At 40.0% G+C, this 7,949-nt stretch overlaps 1 protein-coding gene across 2 annotated transcripts in view; it reads left to right on the top strand.

Moving 5' to 3' along the window:
• The first annotated feature begins 4,898 nt into the window (after positions 1-4,898).
• LOC6038325 (protein unc-13 homolog A) overlaps positions 4,899-7,949 on the top strand; it is a 93,006-nt gene continuing 89,955 nt past the window's right edge. For both annotated transcript variants that reach the window (XM_038265398.1, XM_038265349.1), the window contains exon 1: positions 4,899-6,247. The gene's annotated coding sequence lies outside the window, so the exon portion shown is untranslated. The remainder of the gene's footprint in view (positions 6,248-7,949) is intronic.

Raw genomic sequence — 7,949 nt, 5'->3', positions numbered from 1 at the left:
GCTAAATTGACTGATTGACAAATTAACACGATGACGGATGGACAAATTGACTGAATGACTTCATCCTTTTCCAACGCCTCTGTCCCCGTCACAGAACCATTTCAGCACAATTTGCCACTCATTCGCTGCTCGCTGCCCAAGCGCTTTTGTCTTCTTGGAGAGGATATCCTCTTGACGGCCTTGTTTCAATGTTGTTTTTTGCTGCCCTCTCTCTTCTCTTTTTCACTGGTGACATTTCTCCAACTCCAGCCTACTACTATGTGCGTGCTTGCACAGTAGTCTGTGATTGTCGAGGACATTATTTGCTCAGTGTTACTGACACTGCTGCTGCTTTGCTGTCAGCCTACTGTGATGGTTGCTCTCGCCCTCTCTCGCCACCACCACTTTGCTCTCACAGCCTTCTAAGATGTCACAAAATGTTGCTGGATTCGACACAATGTTGGGCCCCAACATGGTTGTGACCTGTTGATGTTCCGGTGCGCTTGCGTTGGAAAAATTGATTTTTCCTCCTCACCCAACTCCGTTCCCGCTCCGCTCCCGAAAGCTTCTTGCGCTCAGCTTCTCACGTTTTCTCTCGTGCTTGCCGGAGTCACGTGAAGAGCGCGAACGAGCCCCCCTGCGTTCTGTCAAAGGGTCCTTGGATCAGCCAGGTTCAAGGAGGAGGTCCTTCAGAAATGTTGTTTCTTGAACACGTCAAGTTCGACTCGCTCTCTCTCTCTTCGCTAGCGCTCCGCCACCGCTGCTCATCACTGTGACAACGCTGCTCGCGAGCGAGCGAGCGCTCTCTCGCTCTAATCTTCATCACCTCCCGAATCTGATGAAAGCGGATTTGTGCAGCTCTGGACTTTGACAGCAGTGTTGCGCGCCGCCATGTGATGAACACCAAAAGCAACAATTATCCAATTAGGGATCACTGGCGTGCCAGTGTCGAATCGATTTGTTGTGTGTGTGTGTCTATCGAGTCCGCAAGGATGGGGAAGGGGGAGAGGGTGAAATCGGCGCCTACTACGACCACTATTTTGTGTGTGTGTGTGTTGTGTGGGAGCTGTCAACCGAGTGACGGATAGCGGCTTGGATGGGTGACCTTTTGCGTGGAAAGAGGGATTTGAAATTGAGGCAAAACGGATTGGAAACGGATTGAAGAATTGCGACAGTTTGAAATGGGTTTGCTCGAGTGGGATGCGGTTGTTTTGCGAGGTCAGGCACTTGGAATTTATGTTATAATTGTTGATCAATGATTTACTGCAAGTTACGAAAATACATTTTGAATAGTAGCTTCATTCAAACCAAATTCATATTCAATGTAAATTGTTCATGGAAACTTGTATCTAATAAAAACATATTTTTCTATAAATTTGGAATAGTATGCTAAATAGTATTTAATTAATCATAAAAAAAATCCACGTTTTTTTTTTTGTTCCAAAAACATTATCTTCTTTCATAATCGACAATTTTTAAGATTACAATTGAAAGTTTTGAGGAATCAAGATTTTTTTTTAAATTTTCGGTAGATTGATGACATTGTTACTTACATTGTTTTGATTTTATATAAAATTGTTTATTTTTTTAGAGGAAAAAAATGCAAAATATGTAAAGAAGCTGCTTATTCCACTCAAGTAAAATTCGAATACTCACTTGAGTGAACGCAATAAACTGTTTGCTTGCATTCAATCTTATGTCGTTTATAAAAATGTACCGAATAATTGATATTAGGTACTATTATTTAATAACAGTGAGCAATTCTCTCGCAAATCGGTCGATTTCGTGCATTTTACTTTGCTGATTTGGCTCAAACTTGGTGGAAGTCTTCCCGAAAAGTCTCCATACAATTTCGGCAACTGTCCATACAAAAATGGTACGTGTATATTCGAAAATCGGCATCAATTGGAGGAATTTTCTGATCGATTTGGTGTCTTCGACAAGGTTGTAGGTATTGATGAGGATGATTAAGAGAAAACAGTTTCGCGGGATGAAGCTTTAGATGAAGGCTTGCAAAGCATTAAAACATTTTTTTTTCTAAATTTCATCCAGAAGTTCCTCAACCTGGAAAAAAAGAAAAGAAAAAAAAACATGATTATGTATTTTAACTTTAATATTTCAAGCAGTAACCCACGTGGTTTATTTTTATTTTCATATTTTTGAATACAAACAATGTCCGGATCATTTTACAATTTTTAAACATTTAAATTTTTAATGCAACTTTACTAATTGCTTAAATTTATTTTTATGCAGTATATTTTTTTTATTCATGCTATATTTTTTTTTTAATTCTATGGTGAGGCGCTGTAAAATGCATTAAAATCAGAATTAAATCGTTTGCCTAGGTAAAACAACAAAATTTTGATATGATGAATTGTTTATGCCACGTCTTTAGGTGTTTTTAATATTTTTCATAAATTTTATTGGATATTTGCTACAAAGTCATAACATTTAGCTCAATTTCATCAAATTGCATTTGAAGTTTGGTGAATTTTGTTGACCTTGAAACCTATCAGCCAAAACCAACATTAAAACCACATAGTTGTAACAAACTCCCCAGAACCTCGAAAAACCCCACTTAAAACCCAAAGGGACCTCCGCAAAAGGTTGTTACGGCCAATTTATATAACCCACACAGGATTTTAAGGCTTTACAACTAAATCCTAACATCCTCCTTAAAATCTTGGATAAAACCTTGGATAAAACCTCTGTTAAAACCTTTTTATGACCTCTGTTAAACCCTTTTATGACATTTCATACGTTCATAAGTCTTCGTCTTGCCAAATGAAATAATGGAGATGGTTGTTAAAAATTGCGATGATGATATGATAAATATTGGAGGTAATTAAAATAATTGCAAAGCTTATTCTTTGCAATTGGTGGCTCAAATTCAGCTGCGGTTGAAATTTTATCGATAAATGTGGGGGAGAAAAAACCAACTCGCTTCATCAGAAATATTTCTTCTGCAAACAGAGTTTTAAATTACATTTTTTTGCCCGCATTTTTTTCGCAAAAAATGTTTAAATTATTTTTGAACTTCTATGGCTATGCTAACGATGTCAGAAATTTATCATAATTGTAAGTTTTCATCGAATTTTAATCAAATTTATGCTGTTTCATTTTTTTCTGCAAAGATATCATATTCAATGAGACCAGGTTTTATGGTCGAGGCATAAAACCTTGTTTAAACCTTTTAATTAGCTCTTACTTATTGGTTGCGGTGAATGCCCAAATAAAACTTTTAAGCAATCAAGATGCTACCATATAACCTCAATAAAACTCGGTAGTTGGTATAAAAATGTTATTGGTAAAAAATGGGCTACACAACAATTTTGTTCAACCATTTAAAGAACTTTTCTGATTATATTTTTTGAAGTTTCCGCTAAAAATCTAGTAATACATTAAGTTATCCAGCCTTTTCATACCAAAACATCACGATTTGAAAAAAATAGACACCAGTTCCTTGTCGGAAATAATTCGACCCGTATTTTAATGTTTGGCCATTGAGATGACCCACACCGTGTTAAAGTGTTCCGAAAACGGTAATTTTCAACGTTCTTGGCTTATTTCTGCACTGTCGAAAATAAAAAACAAATTTTTATTTTCATGAAGTGGTATCTCGGAATCCTGTTAACTCTACGACCTTTTGCCTTCCTCACGTTACTGAGGAAAGGCTATAAAATCACTTGAAAAATGAACTTCTCAATTAGACCTCCTAGACCCACCTTCATGTATATCTATCGACTCAGAATCAAATTCTGAGCAAATGTCTGTGTGTGTGGTGGGATGTTGATCAAAAAATTGTCACCCGATTATCTCGACATTGGCTGAACCGATTTTGTCCGTTTTGGCGTCATTCGATCCGTCTTGGGGTCCCATAAGTCGCTATTTAAAATTATGCAGTTTAGTTAAGTACTTCAAAAGTTGTGCTAAAAAACGATTTTAACAAAAGTCCGGAAGATTGTAAAAAGGGTGGTTTTTGTAAGAAAACCCGTTATGCTATTTATTTTCAGAAAGGTATTTAAAAGACCTTTCCAACGCGTCCAAGACATTGATGATCTGACAAATCTATCAAAAGTTATAAGCACTTAAGTGTTATTTATACGCTTTTTGGAGGCCGGATCTCAAATATGTTGATGAAAACGTTGTCTGGATCTCTCATGCGACTTATCATTGGATAGGTATTCAAAAGAGTTTTCCAACGCGTCCAAAACATTGAAGATCTGACAACTCTATTAAAAGTTATAAGCACTTAAATGTTATTTACGTTCTTTTTGCATTTTGGACAGTACCCTTTAATTGTGAGGAAGACGCCAACCACCTAAGGGTGGATTAAGTAACGTTTTTAAATATCAGACCGAATTTTTAAAACTCCAAACTTTTTTTTTAAACAAATTCGGTGTCGTAAACTGAAATGACATAAAACACTTTTGAAAAAACCGAAAGAAATTTTAATTTTCTTCATCTTGGTGTTTATGAAATCGGGTTCGAGAAATTTCGATAGCAAGGACCGAAAGTTGTTTCTGTTCACATTAAAAAAAATAGTAGCAACTTTGTAATTAAGAAGCAAATAACTGGAGTTTTTTTTAAAAGGTCCAATAAACCAAATGTCCGGTTTTTGCTTTTTGGGTGTTTTTTAAACCGCCTTGAGTCAGGGTTACTAAAACACACCCAAAAAGCAAAAAATGAAAATTTGGTTTTTTGAACCTTTTCAAAAAAAGTTCCAGATAAAAATACTGGCAACCCTGCCGATCACGTTTTCCCGACGTCCTTGTTTCTCCCTCTCCCGCTCAAGCAAAAAGCTCTCTCCGCTCACCCCAAATCTCTAGCTCGCTCTCCAACCATGGAAATTCGCTCCCACTCTCAGCGTCGCAAGCATTTTTCCCTTTTTCCGTTTGCATTCGTGTGCGTGCACCAGTGTACAAGTTTAGTATTAATCCAGGAAGTTCTGGTCCGTGTGCCGTCACAAATCCTCCAACCACGACTACGACGGGGGACCAGAACCGCCGAGCGGGCCATTCCGTACGCGGCCGCCACCGAGCCAACACACGAACGACGGGGGAAAACGGGGGCCACCCTCAACAACAACAACAACAACTCACCCGCACTAGCGCAGATTCCCGTTTTTTTTTCCTCCTCCGTCAATCTTGGTAGGCCGAGTTTCCTTTCGCGGAGCGCCAGCCTACTGTGAGTGAAAGTTTTTGCGTGGAAAGCTGCACACGGTGCGTTTGTGGTCCGGAACCGACCTGGAGGAGTCCGGAACTCGGCATCCCCCGACGAAAATTGATTTTTCTTCCCGGATTTTCCCGACAACATCGAGCAGGACGTCGTCGTCGTCGCGTATCGTGAGAGGGGATTGTGAATTTGTGTGAGTGTGTGAGGAAGGTGAAGGATTGTCCCGATTTTTTGAGGAAAATTTTCCTGGATCCGAGGGAAAAGTTCACTGAAAAATTGATGACGGCAAGCTGAACCGCCAGGAATTGAGCAGTTGCTGCGTTGGGAAAGGCGTCATTTTCCGGAAGAAAAAGCTTTTCCAAAGGGGGGGGTGCGTGTCAAGAAGAAAAATACATAGTTTTTGTGTGAAAAATCCTCGTCCAGAGTGTAAAAGTGTGCGTGTGTGCGTGCGTGGTAGTAGGCCAAGCGACGACGGAGGCCAAATCGAAGACCCGAAGCAGGCCAGTCTGCTGCTGGGCTGGGCAGAATCTACGGCGACGACGGGGGCAGCAAACCGAAGCTGGCATCGAAGGAGGCCCTGACACTAGCAGGAGCAGAAGCAGCAGCAGCCGCGGCGGCCCAATCGATTGCCCTAGGATTGTTCCCCGGCGAGGGGCGAGGGCGAGGGCGGGGGCGATCCCGACTCGGACGCCAAAACGGAGCACCTTTGCCCCAGCGGCAGCGGTTGTCCTCCGCAGCCATCGTCCTGTCTGGGCCGGAACACCCAGCAGCAGCACCGGAACCATCCGCCGGACGGCGGTCCCGCGCCGGGTTGCCACCAGGAGTGCTGTTACGCGTTGCTCCGCGGCGTGAACCAAAACATCTACCCCCAGATCTCCGAGGGACTGCAGGCGTGCTTCCGCGGAGGTCGCGGACCAGCCGACGCCGGAGAACCGCCGGAACAGCGCGAGTACCGCAACGGCACGATTGGCCAGCACCAGCAACAACAACACTACCAACAGTATCAGGACCGTCAGGAGCAACTCTACCGTGCGGGGGAATCGGCAACCATCGAAGGAGGCCAGGCGACGGCAACAGTCAACTATTCCACAAGGTTGGTTCCGCAACAGATTAGGTTGGATTGTCTTTTTTACTCTCTATTTCGGGATGTGGGGCGGCACGAAAAAGTTATTTTTGGGTTTCCCCCCCCCAGCCGCGTGGAAGGGGGAAAAGGAACGACCACCCTCATGTGAAGGGATTGACGGCGCTAGCGAGCTTTTGGGACGTGATCGAAGAACACCATGCGTCTCCGTGGGATTGACTTGAGTGAGAATTGTTTGGTGGGGGCGCATGGTGTTTGAGAGCTTTGATGGGGAAGTTTTCGAGTTGTTTGGTAGTCACGTGCTTAAAAAGTGTTGTTTTCTCCGAGAGAGAGTTCAAGGAAAGGGGTGGATTGCAGTAAACTGATCCTTGTTGAGAAACATTGAGAATGGTCAGTGAACAATATTTTGCTATAAACATTTATACAATGTTTTTTTGTGAAATCTTCTTTTTTGACACTTGAACCAAAAAAAACATCATTTTAAAAGGAAACGAAAATGTTGATTGAAACAACAACAGCCTCGAACAAAAATTCAAAAGTGTGTAAAATTTCATAAATTCTTTTTAAATTTCGAATCACCTATTATAATTTCTCAAATAAAATAATCAACTGCAATTAAAAATTAATTTTAAAATTCAATTTATGCTTATTTTTATAAAATGCGACACTTCTTGACTTCAGTTTTTTGTTATTTTTTGATGATATCTGATGTCAAGTTTAATATTTTTCATTAACACCATAACTCGAGAAAAAGGGGGAAATTTGTATTGAAGATAAACTAATTTTTGGCCTTCCTCAATGAAAAAAGTTGTGATGCATGACCACTAGCGTGGTTCACGGTTATATGAAAAAGACAAAAGTGTTCAATTTCGTTTGCATCAACCCGAATTTCAAAGTACTATGACCCCAGAAGCTAGCCTGAAAATTTGAACTTATTTGGTTATGGTTTAGTTGCTCCAGTTTTGATCTGAAGTTAGTATCGAACATTAATCAATTTACTATGGAGATTTGTAACTTTTTACATCTTCTTATAGAAAATTCTCCATAACCCTTTCAAATTTTCCTATTCTTAAGTTTCTTATAGGTTTTGATCCGGGGAACAACTTAGTAGAACATCGCAAAGTGCTAGGAATTGATCCCGAAAAGATTCAGGATGTTTTTTGGAGTTTACTTTTTTCGGCAAAAATTCAAAACTGGCTCAAAAAATTAATCTGTATCTTTTCGGGATCAATTCTTAGCGCTTTGCGATGTTCTACTAAGTTGTTCCCCGGATCAAAACCTATAAGAAATCTTTTAGATAGATAATATTTTATCAGTAAAGGAAAACTTTCTAGAAGAAGAGTTAAAAAGTGAAAAATAAATCAATTAAATTTATTGAAATTCCATTCTAGATTCCGATCAAAACTGGAGCAACTGAACCTTAACCAAATAAGCTCAAATTTTCAGGGTAGCTTCTGGGATCAAAGAACTATAAAATTTTGGTTGATGCAAACGAAATTGAACACTTTTGTCTTTTTCATATATCCGTGAACCACCCTAATGACCACATTTCAGTTAAAGTCACCTTATGTCATCAAACAACAATATTTAAAAAACCTATTCTGCCCATTTTCGCATAAATATTCCATTTGCAAAAAAAGCAAACTGAGAATAACACAAGACACCTTACAGTTTTATGTATATATCGGATTTGTGGTTTCAAAAATCTAAATAA

Source organism: Culex quinquefasciatus, chromosome 1 (genome assembly GCF_015732765.1).
Source record: "Culex quinquefasciatus strain JHB chromosome 1, VPISU_Cqui_1.0_pri_paternal, whole genome shotgun sequence".
In the NCBI taxonomy this organism is placed as follows: domain Eukaryota; kingdom Metazoa; phylum Arthropoda; class Insecta; order Diptera; family Culicidae; genus Culex; species Culex quinquefasciatus.
Note: the sequence above shows the minus strand (reverse complement) of the source record. Positions and strands in the feature narration are given on the sequence as shown.